The 18,978-nt window shown below is 38.0% G+C and overlaps 1 protein-coding gene and 1 long non-coding RNA gene across 6 annotated transcripts in view; one reads left to right on the top strand and one right to left on the bottom strand.

Annotated features, from left to right (window-relative positions):
- Positions 1 to 18,978, top strand: part of EI24 (EI24 autophagy associated transmembrane protein) — a 78,012-nt gene that overhangs the window by 44,454 nt on the left and 14,580 nt on the right. The window lies entirely within an intron of this gene.
- The window catches only part of LOC143644061 (uncharacterized), a 40,546-nt gene continuing 27,822 nt past the window's right edge, over positions 6,255 to 18,978 (bottom strand). For 2 of the 3 annotated variants that reach the window (XR_013156493.1, XR_013156491.1), the window contains 2 exons: positions 18,810 to 18,858; positions 6,255 to 7,172 (listed from right to left, as the gene is read on the bottom strand). This is a non-coding gene — a long non-coding RNA (uncharacterized LOC143644061). Of the gene's footprint in view, positions 7,173 to 18,639; positions 18,859 to 18,978 lie in introns of those variants that run through there. The other variant, XR_013156492.1, reaches the window with a different exon arrangement.

The raw sequence follows: 18,978 nt of genomic DNA, 5'->3' as shown, positions 1-18,978 counted from the left end.
CAGACTCCCTCCCCTCCTCCTTCCCGGGCCAGTTGGCAGAATTGGGCAGGCGGTCCCCTCAAGCCATGGCGGCTGGCGCCCCCACCACACGCGGCCCCCAGGACCAACTGAGAGAATTGGATCGGAAATCCCCAGGCCACGGAGAACGGTGACCAGGGGGGTCCCTTCCAAACACGTGACTCCCCGGTCCGGCTGGGAACAGTGCACTCTCCTGGGCCGTGGCGGCTGGCACCCTCCCGCCACGCTTGGCACCCCGGGCCAACTAGGAAATTCGGATGGGCGCTCTCCCAGGCTGCGGCGGCCAGCGGCCCTCCCCGCGTTCGGACCCCCGGGCTGGCTGGCACTCTTCCAAGCCCCTTCGGCTGGCAAACCTCCCCCACAGTGAGAGTTTTCCAAAGTTAAAGGACCCATAGCACCTTTTACTGGTGGGACCCGCAGACAAACGTGTGCCACGAGCACCACCTACTGGGCAGGATAAGAAAAACAGAACCCAGAGATTTCACAGAAAAATCTTTCAACCTGTTGGGTCCAACACCCAGGGAAATCTGACTAAATGCCCAGACACCAGCAGAAGATAATGGATCACGCTCAGAAAATTGAAAATATGGCCCAGTCAAAGGAACAAACCAATAGTTCAAATGAGATACAGGAGCTGAGACAACTAATGCTGAATATATGAACAGAAATGGAAAACCTCTTCAAAATCAAAATCGATTAATTGAGGGAGGACATGAAGAAGACATGGGCTGAACAAAGAGAAGAAATAGAAAAACTGAAAAAACAAATCACAGAACTTATGGAAGTGAAGGATAAAATAGAAAAGATGGAAAAAACAATGGATACCTACAATGATAGATTTAAAGAGACAGAAGATAGAATTAGTGATTTGGAGGATGGAACATCTGAATTCCAAAAAGAAACAGAAACTATCGGGAAAAGAATGGAAAAATTTGAACAGGGTATCAGGGAACTCAAGGACAATATGAACTGCACAAATATACGTGTTGTGGGTATCCCAGAAGGAGAAGAGAAGGGAAAAGGAGGAGAAAAACTAATGGAAGAAATTATCACTGAAAATTTCCCAACTCTTATGAAAGACCTAAAATTACAGATCCAAGAAGTGCAGCACACCCCAAAGAGATTAGACCCAAATAGGCGTTCTCCAAGACACTTACTAGTTAGAATGTCAGAGGTCAAAGAGAAAGAGAGGATCTTGAAAGCAGCAAGAGAAAAACAATCCATCACATACAAGGGAAACCCAATAAGACTATATGTAGATTTCTCAGCAGAAACCATGGAAGCTAGAAGACAGTGGGATGATATATTTAAATTACTAAAAGAGAAAAACTGCCAACCAAGACTCCTATATCCAGCAAAATTATCCTTCAAAAATGAGGGAGAAATTAAAACATTCTCAGACAAAAAGTCACGAGAGAATTTGTGACCAAGAGACCAGCTCTGCAAGAAATACTAAAGGGAGTACTAGAGTCAGATACGAAAAGACAGAAGAGAGAGGTATGGAGAAGAGTGTAGAAAGAAGGAAAGTCAGATATGATATATATAATACAAAAGGCAAAATGGTAGAGGAAAATATTATCCAAACAGTAATAACACTAAATGTTAATGGACTGAATTCTCCAATCAAAAGACATAGACTGGCAGAATGGATTAAAAAACAGGATCCTTCTATATGCTGTCTACAGGAAACACATCTTAGACCCAAAGATAAACATAGGTTGAAAGTGAAAGGTTGGGAAAAGATATTTCATGCAAATAACAACCAGAAAAGAGCAGGAGTGGCTATACTAATATCCAACAAATTAGACTTCAAATGTAAAACAGTTAAAAGAGACAAAGAAGGACACTATCTACTAATAAAAGGAACAATTAAACAAGAAGACATAACAATCATAAATATTTATGCACCGAACCAGAATGCCCCAAAATACATGAGGAATACACTGCAAACACTGAAAAGGGAAATAGACACATATACCATAATAGTTGGAGACTTCAATTCACCACTCTCATCAATGGACAGAACATCTAGACAGAGGATCAATAAAGAAATAGAGAATCTGAATATTACTATAAATGAGCTAGACTTAACAGACATTTATAGGACATTACATCCCACAACAGCAGGATACACCTTTTTCTCAAGTGCTCATGGATCATTCTCAAAGATAGACCATATGCTGGGTCACAAAGCAAGTCTTAACAAATTTAAAAAGATTGAAATCATACACAACACTTTCTCGGATCATAAAGGAATGAAGTTGGAAATCAATAATAGACGGAGCGCCAGAAAATTCACAAACACGTGGAGGCTCAACAACACACTCTTAAACAACAAGTGGGTCAAAGAAGAAATTGCAAGAGAAATTAGTAAATACCTCGAGGCGAATGAAAATGAAAACACAGCATATCAAACCTATGGGACGCAGCAAAGGCAGTGCTAAGAGGGAAATTTATTGCCCTAAATGCCTATATCAGAAAAGAAGAAAAGGCAAAAATGCAGGAATTAACTGTCCACTTGGAAGAACTGGAGAAAGAACAGGAAACTAATCCCAAAGCAAGCAAAAGGAAAGAAGTAACAAAGATTAGAGCAGAAATAAATGAAATTGAACACATGAAAACAATAGAGAAAATCAATAAGACCAGAAGTTGGTTTTATGAGAAAATCAATAAGATTGATGGCCCCTTAGCAAGATTGACAAAAAGAAGAAGAGAGAGGATGCAAATAAATAAGATCAGAAATGGAAGAGGAGACATAACTACCGACCTCTCAGAAATAAAGGAGGTAATAACAGGATACTATGAACAACTTTACGCTAATAAATACAACAATTTAGATGAAATGGACAGGTTCCTGGAAAGACATGAACAACCAACTTTGACTCAAGAAGAAATAGATGACCTCAACAAACCAATCACAAGTAAAGAAATTGAATTAGTCATTCAAAAGCTTCCTAAAAAGAAAAGTCCAGGACCAGACGGCTTCACATGTGAATTCTATCAAACATTCCAGAAAGAATTAGTACCAACTCTCCTCAAACTCTTCAAAAAAATCGAAGTGGAGGGAAAACTACCTAATTCATTCTATGAAGTCAACATCACCCTCATACCAAAACCAGGCAAAGATATTACAAAAAAAAGAAAACTACAGACCAATCTCTCTAATGAATATAGATGCAAAAATCCTCAATAAAATTCTAGCAAATCGTATCCAACAACACATTAAAAGAATTATACATCATGACCAAGTAGGATTCATCCCAGGTATGCAAGGATGGTTCAACATAAGAAAATCAATTAATGTAATACACCATATCAACAAATAAAAGCAGAAAAATCACATGATCATCTCAATTGATGCAGAGAAGGCATTTACAAGATTCAACATCCTTTCCTGTTGAAAACACTTCAAAAGATAGGAATAGATAGGAATACAAGGGAACTTCCTTAAAATGATAGAGGGAATATATGAAAAACCCACAGCTAATATCATCCTCAATGGGGAAAAATTGAAAACTTTCCCCCTAAGATTAGGAACAAGACAAGGATGTCCACTATCACCACTATTATTCAACATTGTGTTGGAGGTTCTAGCCAGAGCAATTAGACAAGAAAAAGAAATACAAGGCATCAAAATTGGAAAGGAAGAAGTAAAACTATCACTGTTTGCAGACGATATGATACTATACATCGAAAACCCGGAAAAATCCACAACAAAACTACTAGAGCTAATAAATGAGTACAGCAAAGTAGCCGGTTACAAGATCAACATTCAAAAATCTGTAGCATTTCTATACACTAGTAATGAACAAGCTGAGGGGGAAATCAAGAAATGAATCCCATTTACAATTGCAACTAAAAGAATAAAATACCGAGGAATAAATTTAACTAAAGAGAGAAAAAACCTATATAAAGAAAACTACAAAAAACTTAAAAGAAATCACAGAAGACCTAAATAGATGGAAGGGCATACCGTGTTCATGGATTGGAAGACTAAGTATAGTTAAGATGTCAATCCTACCTAAATTGATTTACAGATTCAATGCAATACCAATCAAAATCCCAACAACTTATTTTTCAGAAATAGAAAAACCAATAAGCAAATTTATCTGGAAGGGCAGGGTGCCCCGAATTGCTAAAAACATCTTGAGGGAAAAAAAACGAAGCTGGAGGTCTCGCACTGCCTGACTTTAAGGCATATTATGAAGCCACAGTGGTCAAAACAGCATGGTATTGGCATAAAGATAGATATATCGACCAATGGAATCGAATAGAGTGCTCAGATATAGACCCTCTCATCTATGGACATTTGATCTTTGATAAGGCAGTCAAGCCAAGTCACCTGGGACAGAACAGTCTCTTCAATAAATGGTGCCTAGAGAACTGGATATCCATATGCAAAAGAATGAAAGAAGACCCATATCTCACACCCTATACAAAAGTTAACTCAAAATTGATCAAAGATCTAAACATTAGGTCTAAGACCATAAAACAGTTAGAGGAAAATGTAGGGAGATATCTTATGAATCTTACAATTGGAGGTGGTTTTATGGACCTTAAACCTAAAGCAAGAGCACTGAAGAAGGAAATAAATAAATGGGAGCTCCTCAAAATTAAACACTTTTGTGCATCAAAGAACATCAAGAAAGTAGAAAGATAGCCTACACAATGGGAGACAATATTTGGAAATGACATATCAGATAAAGTCTAGTATCCAGAATTTACAAAGAGATTGTTCAACTCAACAACAAAAAGACAGCCAACCCAATTACAAAATGGGAAAAAGACTTGAACAGACACCTCTCAGAGGAGGAAATACAAATGGCCAAAAGGCACATGAAGAGATGCTCAATGTCCCTGGCCATTAGAGAAATGCAAATCAAAACCACAATGAGATATCATCTCACACCCACCAGAATGGCCATTATCAACAAAACAGAAAATGACAAGTGCTGGAGAGGATGCGGAGAAAGAGGCACACTTATCCACTGCTGGTGGGAATGTCAAATGGTGCAACCACTGTGGAAGGCAGTTTGGCGGTTCCTCAAAAAGCTGAATATAGAATTGCCATACGACCCAGCAATACCATTGCTGGGTATCTACTCAAAGGAGTTAAGGGCAAAGACACAAACGGACATTTGCACACCAATGTTTATAGCAGCGTTATTTACAATTGCAAAGAGATGGAAACAGCCAAAATGTCCATCAACAGAAGAGTGGCTAAACAAACTGTGGTATATACATACGATGGAATATTATGCAGCTTTAAGACAGGATAAACTTATGAAGCATGTAATAACATGGATGGACCTAGAGAACATTATGCTGAGTGAGTCTAGCCAAAAACTAAAGGACAAATACTGTATGGTCCCACTGATGTGAACCGACATTCGAGAATATACTTGGAATATGTCATTGGTAACAGAGTCCAGCAGGAGTTAGAAACAGGGTAAGATAATGGGTAATTGGAGCTGAAGGGATACAGACTGTGCAACAGGACTAGATACAAAACTCAAAAATGGACAGCACAATAATACCTAATTGTAAAGTAATCATGTTAAAACACTGAATGAAGCTGCATCTGAGCTATAGGTGTTTTTTTTTTTTTACTATTATTATTAATTTTATTTTTTTTCTCTATATTAACATTCTACATCTTTTTCTGTTGTGTTGCTAGTTCTTCTAAACTGATGCAAATGTACTAAGAAATGATGGTCATGCATCTATGTGATGATGTTAAGAATTACTGATTGCATATGTAGAATGGTATGATTTCTAAATGTTGGGTCAATTTCTTTTTTTCCATTAGTTAATAAAAAAAAGGGCAAAGACATGGACAGACATTTTACAGAACTGAAAATACAAATGGATCAAAAACATATGAAAAGATGCTCAACATGACTGACTATTAGGGAAATGCAAATCAAAACCATAATGAGAAATCTTCTCAGAGCTACTAGAATGGCCATTACTAAAAAAAAAAAAAAAAAAGTATTCAGTGCTGAAGAGGATGTGGAGAAAGAGACACACTTATCCTCTGTTGGTCTGTTGGTGGGGATATAGAGTGGTGTACCTGATCTTGAAGGCAGTTTGGCAGTTCCACTGGAATCTAAGTAAAGAATTGCCATTTTATCCAACAGTATGCAGAGGAACTGAAGGCAAGGATACAGGCAGATATTTGTGTACCTTTGTGTATAGTGACATTATTCATGATTGCAAAGAGATGGAGTCAGCCCAATGTCCATCAAAGGACAAATCGCTAAACAAACTGTGGTATATACATATGATAGAATGCTATGCAGCTGTAAGACAGAATAAAGTTATGAAGCATGAAACAACATGGATAAAATTTTAGGATGCCATACTAAGTTAAATTAGCCAGAAACAAAAGGACAAATACTGTATGATCTCACTAATAGGAACGAACATTAATGAATGAACTTTGAGAGTTAAAGTTAAAAACACAGGTAATCAGGAGATAGAAAGAAGGATTAGGCATTTGATGCTGATGGAGTACAGAGTGTACAACAGGACTGTGTTAGTTTGAAAGCTGCTGGAATGTAATATACCAGAAATGGAGTTTTTTTTTATAAAGGAGGATTTAATAAGTTACAAGTTTACAATTCTAAGGAAGTGAAATGATCCAAATTAAGGCACCAACAAGAGATTACCTTCACTCTAAAAAGGTCGATGGGTCAGAAACACCTCTATCATCTGGGTAGTCACGTGGCTGGCATCTGCTGGTCCCTTGCTCCTGGGCTGTATGTTTTCAGCCTCTGTTCCTATAGGAGTACCTCATTTTACTTCTCCAGGTCTGGCTTTCATCTCTTGGCTTCTATTGGCTCTCTCCAGGTTCTGGCTTGCTTAACATCTCATGGCAATGTCTGCTGTGCTCCAAGTATCTTCAAACATCTGTGTCTCTGTTCTCTACATGTCTGCATCTGTGTCAGATCTGCTGAGAAGTTCCTGTTGCCCCTGAGGCTTGTGTCATTTCTGCCAGCTCTCTCCAAAATGCTTCCTCTTTCAAAGGATTCTTGTAAGCTAATCAGACCCACCCGGAATAGGTGGAGTCACATCGTAAACTAATTAAAGGTGACAGCCACAATTGGACGTGTCACATCTTTGTGAAGATAATCTAATCAGAAGTTTCCAACCTGTGATATTGAATTAAGATTAAAATAAACAGCTGCCTCCACAAGATTGGATCAGGATTAAAACATAGCTTTTCTGGGACACATAATGTGTACAAACTGGCACAAGGACTGATTGTAAAAATTCAGAAATGGATAGCACAATACTATCTGATCGTAGCACGATATTGTAAGTACATTGAATGGAGCTGAGTGTGAGTATGTTGGGGGAGGAGGGCTCAAGTCATGTATGATCCAGAAGGAAAAACAGGATAAAGACTGGGATGGCATAACTTAGTGATGCTTACAGTGGACAACGATATGATTATATGTACAAATATAAGAATGTTTTTGTATGAGGGAGAACAAATGAATATTGACATTGCAAGTTATTGAAAATGGGATGATAAGAAGATGGTGAAATAGGTTAGGCTGATTTCACACCTACTTCAAGGAACAGGTAAAAAAGTGACACAAATATGGCTGGAACAGCAGTTCCAGGATGCAAATGACCAGAGAGAGTTTTCTACACTACATAGGGATTTCCTGGGTGAAAAAGATGAGGAATTGAGATGCAGAGAACTGGGCAAATGGACTCCATCAAGACTCCCCAGGGGCAAGAGGCTGTGCCCTGGAAATGCTTGCCACCACAGCTAGCTTGAGATACCAGCCCCCTCAGCTCCTCAGCCCAGAACTCCTTTGGGGAACCTGCAAGCCAGTAAATGAGCTTTCCCTGCTATAGAGACCATCCAGCTATTGTAAAGAGTCTAATGTGTCCATTTCCAAATGGAGACCTGGAACCCTCAGGAGTGCACAGAGAGGGAAGTGGGAATGTGGAAGTAAGACAAGCTGCACCCTTTGAATGTGCCATGCCCACATGCACCGCCCCCCACCCACGACTCGTGACTCACTCTTGCAGCACCCTACACACCTGAGACCCACACCCCAGCACCTCAAGTACTCTCGCTCTGCTCCTCCACAATCTAGCCACCCACACCCTGTGCTCTGACACCAACATCCTTCCCCATGCACTCCACACCCGGCACATGCACACATGCATATCTATATTCTGCCAACCCCATGCACCATTCCCTCTCACATCTCTTGCCTCTGTGCCCCGACCCCAGCAACACTACACTCTGCATTGCAACCCCTGTGCAAAGATGTCATGCCCCATCCCCATGAACCCATGGGCCCTGCACACGTGGTCCCCACTCCCTATCCCCAGACCTGTATCCCATGCACCCTGAGAGCCCCTGCAATCCACCATCCCCTGTGACCTGTTTCAGTGCCCTCATACCATGACCTGCCCTGTGCTTTCAGGCCTGTTTGCACCCCACCCCACCTCTGTGCTGGACCCACACTCCTGGGCATCAGTGTAGCAGCTCTGCCCCTCCACGCCTAGCCTTGCGCTCTGCCCTGTACGATTCCTGTCCTTCAAATACAAAAATTTAAACAACTGAGGGAAATCAACTTCCAAATTAACCGTCTCAAGATAATTAAATGGCCTGAAGTCAACAGAAAATTACAGAGCATATGAATTTGCAGACAGATATAGTGCAAGCTAATGACTGTAGACCAAATAAAAAATATACTAGCAACACACAACAGCATATTTGAAGAGGCAGAAGAAAGAATAAGTGAACTAGGACAACTGATTTTGAATGCACAAAAGAACAAATGGCAAAAAGATGGAAAATTTTGAATTGGCACTTGGAAATGGATGGACAACATGAAGTGCACAAATACAAGAATGATTGGTATCCTAGAAGGAGAAGAGATGAGTAAAGGGCTAGGAGGATTAGTTAAGGAGATAATGGAAGAAACTTCCCAAATCTTGTAAAAGACATAAATATGCAAATCAAAAAAGCCCAATGAACCCCAAATAGAATAAATCCAATTATGCCTACTATAAGACACATACTAATCAATATGTCAAATGTTGAAGAGGTGCAGAAAATCCTGAAAGCCTCAAGAGAAAAGTGATCTACTACATACAAGGGAAACCACATAAGACTGAGTTCAGACTACTCAACAGGCATCATGAAGGTCAGAAAGACATTGGTATGATATATTTAAGATCCTGAATGGGAAAGACTTCTAGCCAAGAATTCTGTACCCAGCTAAACTGTCCTTCAAAAAAAAGCAAGGGAAAGGCTAAAATTTTCACAGACAAAGGCTGAGATAAATTGCCAACAAGAGACCAGTGCTACATGAAATACAAAGGGGAGTTTTGTTGGCTGAAAAAAACAAAAGACAGGAGAGGGAGGTTAGGAGGAGGGCACAGAATTGAAGAGCACCAGTAAGGGTAACTTAAGGGATAAAAAGAGAAAGGGGAATAAGTATATATAGATCTGAGAAATAAAAACCAAAGGGTCATTGGCAAAACCCCTTGAGGGATGGGAGAAAAAATATGGAACTATTAAACTTTACCACACTGATACTGTGTCAAACATTAGGGACACTCAAATCAATAGGCCAAGTTCTTGATCTTGAGGCTTACTCTTTTGAAGTGTATGTATGTAGTAGAGAAGCTTAGTCTATCTATAGGTATGCCTAAGAGTTACTTCTGGAGGACCTCTTTTGTTGCCCAGATGTGGCCGAAGTCCAACTGCAAGTGAAATCTTTGCCCTTCCCCCTACATAGGACATGACATCCAGGGGTGAAAGTCTCCCTGACAGCAGGGGAGATGACTCCCAGGGATGAGTCTGGCCTTGGCACTGTGGGATCAACAATTCCATCTGGAATAAAAGGGGGGAAAGAAGTGTAACTAATAGAGTATCAGTGGCTGAGAAAGTTCAAATAGAATTGAGAGGCTACTCTGGAGATCAATCTTATGCAACTACAATCTTATGTAGCTACACATTGCTACTTATCATAACTTGCCAAACCCCAACCAAAATCATTTCAGCAAAGACAGTTGTGTGATATATAAGACTCTACAAAGGTTCCATGCACTAGGATACTTTCCAGGAACCTACAACCTCCAGATGGGTCCCTAGATCAGATAAGTCCTGAAACCTAGAGGGGCCAGCCTCTCCAGAAACCAGCTATTTCCATCTCCCTAACACATATTATTGACAACCCTTTCCAACATAAAAAATGTTAGAATGGACATAGCCCAAATACCCCTAAAGAGTGGGACAGAAAGACCAAAGGTGATGGTAGAGTAATACAGAGAAGATAGGACTTAACAAACGAATATGATTGCTGAATCATTAAATTGATATTTCTTTTTAGTCTCCAGTATCTTAGAACAGCTAGAAGTAAAAACCTAAAATTGTGGAATTGTAACACATACCAAACTGTGAAATCTGTTCTACAACTAATTGTTGTGCTGTGCTATGAAAGTTATTGCTTTTTTGTACATATGGTATTTTTTACAAAAAAGAAAAAAAGTCAATTGTGATGATAAAAAATATTTATTCCTTCTAGGCTGCTATGTTCTGGAGCAGCTAGAAGTAAAATTTGAGGCGATGGTATGGTAGTCCATGACAAATTCTGGGATCTGTCCTGTAGCTACTGTTGAAGAGTGTTTTGAAAATTAAAAATAAAAAAAGAAAAATGGCTCACTACCTACAGGGAAACAATACTATGAATAACAGATGCCAAAAGGTAGTGTAATTACATTTCAAATTATTGAAAGAAAAAAATTATAAATAAAATTCTATAGCAAGTTAAATTATCTTTCAAAAAATGAAGGCAAAATGGACTGACAAGTCTACCCCAGTTTGTACATGTTCTTGGTCTGCATTCTGGGGGGTGGGAACTCATTATAAATAGGATCTTTCTAAGGTGTTCCTTCAGTTAAGGGGTGACCCCACTGAATCAGGTTGGGCTTTAATCTGGATTACTGGAGTCCTTCATAAGCAGAGTGATGGTCAGATAGAGAGGAGCCTAGGAAAGTATCCAGGAGCTGGAAGTCAACAGAACCCAGAAGAGAAAGAAGATGCTGCCATGTGCATTGCTAGGTGATGGAAAAGCCTAGGATCTGAGGCCATCCCAGAACACCACAGTCTTCTAGGAGAAAGTATTGCCTTGCCAATACTTCAACTTTGGACTTCTCCCAGCCTCAAAACCATAAGCCAACAAATTCCTGTTGTTTAAGCAAATAATAATAATAATAATAATAATAATAATAATAATAATAATAATAATATACACCACAACCAAGTGGGGTTTATACCAGGAATACAAGGGTGGGTCAACACAAGAAAATCAATCAATATAAAATAGCACATTTGCTAGAAGTGAAAACCTAAAATTGTGGAATTGTAACCCATACCAAACTCTGAAATCTGTTCTGCAACTTATTGTTGCAATGTGCTTTGAAATTTATTGCTTTTTGTATAAATGTTATTTTTTTCACAAAAAAGAAGAAAAGAGTCAACTGTGATGAGAAATGCACAGCTATATGATGATATTGTGAACCATTTATTTTATACTTTGGATGATTACATGGTATGTGAATATATAATATATATCAGTAAAAAAGAAAAGAAGATATATATATATATAATACAGACATTAGCTAATCAAAAGGGAAAAAATTACATGATCATCTTAATTGATGCTGAAAAAGCATTTGAAAAAATTCAACATTCTTTTCTGATAACAACACTTCAAAAGGTAGGAATTGGGGTGGGCCACTGTGGCTCAGCAGGCAAGAATGCTTGCCTGCCATGCCCGAGGACCCAAGTTTGATTCCTGGTGCCTGCCCATGTAAAAAAGAAAAAAAAAGGTAGAAATCAAAGGAAATTGCCTCAATATGATAAAGGGCATATATGAAGAACTCATAGCCAGCATCATACTCAATGGTGAAAGACTGAAAGTCTTCCACCTAAGATGAGGAATGAAACAAGGATGCCTTATGTCACCACTATTCCTCAACATTTTACTAGAAGTTCTAGCTAGAGAAATCATGTAGGAAAAAGAAGCAAAAGGCAAATAAATCAGAACAGAAGAAGTAAAACTTTCATTATATGCAGATGACATGATACTATACTTGGAAAATCCTAAGAAATCTACAATAAAGCTTCTTGAGCTAATAAACAAATTCAGAAAATTAGTGGAATTTAAGATTAATGTGCACACATCAGTAGTGTTTCTATACCAAAGCAATGATCTAACTGAGGAGACAAGGAAAAATCCCATTCAAAATAGTAACTAGAAGAATCAAGTATATAGGAATAAACTTAATGAGGGATGTAAAGGACCAGTACATAGAAAGCTAGAGAACATTCCTAAAAGAATTCAAAGATCTAATTAGGTGGAAATACAGTCCCTGCTCATGATGGAGAGGAAGGTTAAATGTAGCTAAGATGTCTATTATACTCAAATTGATCTATAGATTCAAACATAATAGCAATCAAAATTCTAAAAATCTACTTTGAAGACTAGGAAAAGTTAGTCTTCATTTGGAAGGGAAAGAGATGTTAAATAGCTGATAATATCATAAAACAGAAGGACTGAGTGGAGGGAATAACACTTCCTGATTTTTAATTTTATTATAAAGCCTCAGTAGTCAAAACAACATGGTATTGGCATGAAGATGGAATTATTGACCAATGGAATCAAATTGAGAGTGCAGAAATAAACCACCAAATCTATGGCCAGCTGATCTTCCACAAGACCTCCAAATCCACTGAACTGGGACAAAACCATTCTTTCAATAAATGGGCATAGAAGAACTAGACATCAATAGCCAAAAGAATGAAAAAGGACCCTTATGTTACACCTTATACAAAAATTAACTCAAAGTGGATCAAAGACCTAAATGTAAGAAGCAGTACCATAAAACTACTAGAAGAAAATATAGGGAAACATCTTCAAGACTTAGTAGTAGGAGGCAGCTTCCTAAACTTTATACCCAAAGCACAAGCAATGAAATAAAAAATAGATAAATGGACACTCTTAAAATCAAATGCTTTTGTACCTCAAAAGACTTTGTCAAAAAGATGAAGAGGCAGCCAACTCAGTGGGAGAAAATATTTGGAAATCGTGTATTGGATAAAGGTTTGATATCCTGTGTACACAAAGAAGTCATACAGCTCAACACAAAAGAACAAACAGCCCAATTATAAAATGGGCTTCTACCACTTTGAAGCTGTTATGTACCCTAGAAAATCCACATTCTTTAATCCGCGTTCAATATTGCTGGGTGGCAGATTGTTTTGAACAGTGAATAAAAAAGTATTTGCAAAGTCCTCTTGGGGGAATGGCGAGAAAGGGGGAAAATTCAACTCCCTCAAGTGGAGAATTCTTGATATTCTCACAAGCAGTGGGGACAACCAAAGCAATAGCCTGAGCCCCTAGTCTTGGGGTTTGTTCATATGAAACTTAACCCTACAAAGGATAGGGTAAGCCTACTTAAAATTAGGCTTAAGAGTCACCCCCAAGAGAACCTCTTTTGTTGCTAAGATGTGGCCTCTCTCTATCAGCCAACACAACAAGTAAACTCACTGCCCTCTCCCTCTTTATGTGGAACATGACTCCCAGGGGTGTGTGACGGGGAGGTGCCAAGACGGCAGCTTAGCAAGGTGTAGGATTTAGTTCATCCTCCAGAACAGCTACTAAATAACCAGGAACAGTACAGAACAGCTCCTGGGGCCACATCAGTGACCGGACACACAGCATACCCCAGTCTGGATCAACTGGATGGGCTGCAAGCCCCCCCAGAACCGTGACTACCCCCAGCCATGGCAGCTGGTGCCCCTCCCCCACAGGCTGCTTCCCAGAGGGGAAAGGAAAGAGACTTTACCAGAGGCAGGGGCTGAGCACAACTAAGCTTCAAGTATGGAATTAATTTACAAATTCTGACTACTAAAAATAGGCTCCCAGCTCAGGTGACCCTGGTCAAAGCAGAGGTAGCTTATTTTTGCCCAGGTGCCAAGGGGGCAGGGCTGATGGGAAATGAAATAAAAGAAAACAGAGGTTTTTGTGGTTGTGTTTCTTTTCAACCTGCTGGGTCTGACCCTCAGGGAAAACTGATGGAGGTGACTCTTTTCTCCTGACAGGAGGCCAGTTTTGTCTGAGAAAATCCAGCTGGGGTCTATAATACCTAAGTAGACCCTTCTAAGCATGGGGGGAAAAGGCACCATACAGGCAGGGCAAGAAACAAGAAAACAAGAACTGAAAAATTCTCCTCTGTTAAAACCTGAGCTAGTGGTCCAGAAAAAGCTGAACTGAATGTGAAAGAGCAGACAGACAACAAATTCATCCAGCAAGAAAACCCTAAGTAAAAGACGTGAAAACAATCTCCAGAATAAACTAATTAAGGTAATTAAATGCCTAGACACCAGCAAAAAATAACAAATCATACTAGGAAAATTGAGGATATGGCCCATTCAAAGGAACAAACCAACAATTCAAATGAGATACAGGAGTTGAAAAAATTAATTCAGAATATATGAACAGACATGGAAAACCTCATCAAAGACCAAATCAATGTTGAGGGAGGATATAAAGAAGTCAAGGAATGAACAAAAAGAAGAAAATTCAAGTCTGAAAAAACAAATCACAGAACTTATGGGAATGAAAGGCACAGTAGAAGAGATAAAAAAAAAAGAATGGAAACCTACAATGTTAAATTTCAAGAGGCATAAGATAGGATTAGTGAACTGGAGGACAGAACATCTGAAATCTGACAAGTAAAAGAAAATATAGGGAAAAATATAAGCAGTGACTCAGGAATTGAATGACAATATGAAGCACATGAATATACATATTGTGGGTATCCCAGAAGGATAAAAGAAGGGAAAAGGAGGAGAAAAACTAATGGAGGAAATTCGGAAAGACTTAAAATTACAGATTCAAGAAGTGCAACATACCCCAAAGAGAATAGATCCAAATAGATGTACTCCAAGGCACTTACTAATCAGAATGTCAGAGGTCAAAGATAAAGAGAGACTCTTGAAAGCAGGAAGAGAAAAGCAATCCATCACATACAAGGGAAGCCCAATAAGACTATGCATAGATTTCTCAGCAGAAACCATGGAGGCGAGAAGATAGTGGGATGATATATTTAAATTACTAAAAGAGAAAAACTGCCAACCAAGAATTCTATATCCAACAAAATTGTCCTTCAAAAATGAAGGGAAATTAAAATGTTTTCAGACAGAAAATTCACTGAGAGAATTCGTGACCAAGAGACTGGCTCTGCAGGAAATACTAAAGAGAGCACTAGAGGCAGACATGAAAAGACAGGAGAGAGAGGTGTGGAGAAGAATGTAGAAAGGAAAACTATCAGTAAAAGTAAAAGGAAGAAAAATTAGATATGACATACAAAATCCAAAAGGCAAAATGGTAGAAGAAAGTTCTACCCATACAGTAATAACACGAAATGTTAATGGATTAAACTCCCATAGACATAGACTGGCAAAATGTATTTAAAAAACAGGACCCATCTATATGTTGTCTACAGGAAACACATCTTAGACCAAAGGATAAACATAGGCTGAAAGTGAAAGATTGGGAAAAGATATTTCATGCAAATTAGAATCAGAAAAGAGCAGGAGTAGCTATACTAATATCCAACAAATTAGACTTCAAATGTAAAACAGTTAAAAGAGACAAAGAAGGACACTATATATTAATAAAAGGAACAACTCAACAAGAAAACATAGCAATCATAAATATTTATGCACTGAGCCAGAATGCTCCAAAATACATGAGGCAAACACTGAATACACTGAAAAGAGAAATAGACACATCTACCATAATAGTTGGAGACTTCAATTCCACACTCTCATCAATGGACAGAATATCTAGACAGAGGATCAATAAAGATACAGAGAATTTGAATAATACAACGAATGAGCTAGATGTAACAGACATTTATCGAACATTACACCCTATAACAGCAGGATACACTTTATCTCAAGTGCTCATGGATCATTCTCAAGGATAGACCATATGCTGAGTCATAAAGCAAGTCTCAATACATTTAAAAAGATTGAAATCATACAAAAATACTTTCTCAGATCATAAAGGAATGAAGTTTGAAATCACTAATAGTCAGAGTGCCAGAAAATTCACAAATATGTGGAGGCTCAACAACACACTCTTAAACAAACAGTGGGTCAAGGAAGAAATTACAAGAGAAATCAGTAAATATCTTGAGGCAAATGAAAATTAAAACACAACATATCAAAACTATGAGATGCAGCAAAGGCAGTGCTAAGAGGAAATTTATTGCCCTAAATACCTATATCAAAAAAGAAGAAAGGGCAAAAATTGAGGAATTAACTGGCCACTTGGAAGAAGTAGAGAAAGAACAGCAAACTAACCCCAAAGCAAGCAAAAGTAAAGAAATAATGAAGATTAGAGCAGAAATAAATGAAATTGAGGACATGAAAACAATTGAAAAAATCAACAAAACCAGAAGCTGGTTCTATGAGAAAATCAATAAGATTGATGGACCCTTAGCAAGACTGACAAAAAGAAGAAGAGAGAGGATGCAAATAAATAAAATCAGAAATAGAAGAGGAGACATACCCACTGACCCCACAGAAATAAAGGAAGTAATGACTGGATACTATGAACAACATAATGATAATAAATATGACAATATAGATGAAATGGGTAACTTTCTAGAAAGACATGAATAACCAACTTTGACTTGAGAAGAAATAGATGACCTCAACAAACCAATCACAAGTAAAGAAATTGAATCAATCATTAAGAAGCTCCCCAAAAAGAAAAGTCCAGGCCAGATGGCTTCACATGTGAATTATACCGAACATTCCAAAGAGAATTAGTTCCAATCCTGCTCAAACTCTTCAAAAAAATTGAAGAGGGAACGCTACCTAACTCATTCTATGAAGCAAACATCACCCTCAAACCAAAGCCAAAGATATTACAAAAAAAGAAAACTACAGACCAATCTCTCTAATGAATATAGATGCAAAATCCTCAACAAAATTATAGCAAATCGAATCCAGCAACACCTTAAAAGAATTATATATCATGACCAAGTAGGATTCATCCCAGATATGCAAAGATGGTTCAACATAAGAAAATCAATTAATGTAATACACCATATCAACATATCAAAGCAGAAAAACCACATGATCATCTCGATTGATGCAGACAAAGCATTTGCAAAATTCAACATTCCTTTCCTGTTGAAAACACTTCAAAGGATAGGAATAGAAGGGAACTTCCTTAAAATCATAAAGGGAATATATGACAAACCCACAGCTAATATCATCTTCAATAGGGAAAAGCTGAAAACTTTCCCCCTAAGATCAAGAACAAGACAAAGGGGTGGGCCACGGTGGTTCAGCAGGCAGGAATGCTTGCCTGCAATGCCAGAGGACCCGGGTTTGATTCCCAGTGCCTGCCCATGTAAAAAAAAAAAAAAAAAAGAACAAGACAAGAATGTCCACTATTACCATTGTTATTCAACATTGTGTTGGAAGTTCTAGCAGAGCAATTTGACAAGAATAAGAAATAGAAGGCATCAGAATTGGAAAGGAAGAAGTAAAATTCTCACTGTTTACAGATGATATGATACTATATGTTGAAAACCCAAAAAATCCACAGCAAAACTACTACAGCTAATAAATGAGGACATCAAAGTGGCAGGTTACAAGATCAACACTCAAAAATCTGTAGTGTTTCTATACACTAGTAATGAACAATCTGAGGGGGAAATCAAGAAAAAAATTCCATTTACAATTGCAACCAAAAGAATAAAATATTTAGCAATAAATTTAACTAAAGAGACAAAAGACCTATACAAAGAAAACATGAAATTGTTAAAAAGAAATCACAGAAAACCTAAATAGATGGAAGAGCATACCATGCTCATAGGTTGGGAGATTATATTTAATTAAGATGTCAATTCTACCTATATTGATTTACAGAGTCAATGCAACACCAATTAAAATCCCCAAAACTTACTTTTCTGAAATAGAAAAACCAATAACCAAATTTATCTGGAAGAGCAGGTTGCCCCGAATAGCTAAAAATATCTTGAGAAGAAAAATGAAGTCAGAAGTCTCACGCTACCTGATTTTATGACATATTACAAAGCTACAGTGGTCAAAACAGCATGGCACTGGAATAAAGATAGATATACTGACCAATAGAATCAAATAGAGTGTTCAGATATAGACCCTCTCATCTATGGACAGTTGATCTTTGATAAAGCAGTCAAGCCAACTCACCTGGGACAGAACAGTCTCTTCAATAAATGGTGCCTAGAGAACTGGATACCCACATGCAAAAGAATGAAAGAGGATCCATATCTCACACCCTATACAAAAATTAACTCAAAATGGGTCAAAGACCTAAACATTAGATCTAAGAACACAAAACTTTAAGAAGAAAATGTAGGGAAATATCTTATAAATCTTATACTAGGAGGCAGTTTCCTAGAGCTTACATCCAAAGCAAGAGCATTGAATAAATAAATGAATAAATGGAAACTCCTCAAAATTAAACACTTTTATGCATCAAATAACATTTTCTTCTTACAACTGTAAATTTTAAACTTAATAAATTCTCCTTTTTAAGCTGTTCCATATTTGGTATGTTGTATTCTGGCACCTTAACAAACAGAACTAAAGATATGAATAGACACTTCCCAAAGATCAAATTCAGATGGCTAAAAAGCCATCTTTTTATGCACAGGTGGTTCAGTGGTAGAATGCTCACCTTCCATGTGGAAGACTTGGATTCAATTCCTGGATCATGAATGCCCTTCCTAAAAAAAAAAAACACATGAAAGATGCCCATTTTAATTAGCTATAAGGGAAATGCAGATCAAGACTACAATGGTTACCACCTTACACCTATAAGAATGGCTGCTATTAAACAAAGAGGA

This window comes from Tamandua tetradactyla, chromosome 8 (genome assembly GCF_023851605.1).
Source record: "Tamandua tetradactyla isolate mTamTet1 chromosome 8, mTamTet1.pri, whole genome shotgun sequence".
Classification (NCBI taxonomy): domain Eukaryota; kingdom Metazoa; phylum Chordata; class Mammalia; order Pilosa; family Myrmecophagidae; genus Tamandua; species Tamandua tetradactyla.
The sequence above is the reverse complement of the archived record's forward strand: the minus strand, read 5'-3'. Positions and strand labels throughout refer to the sequence as shown.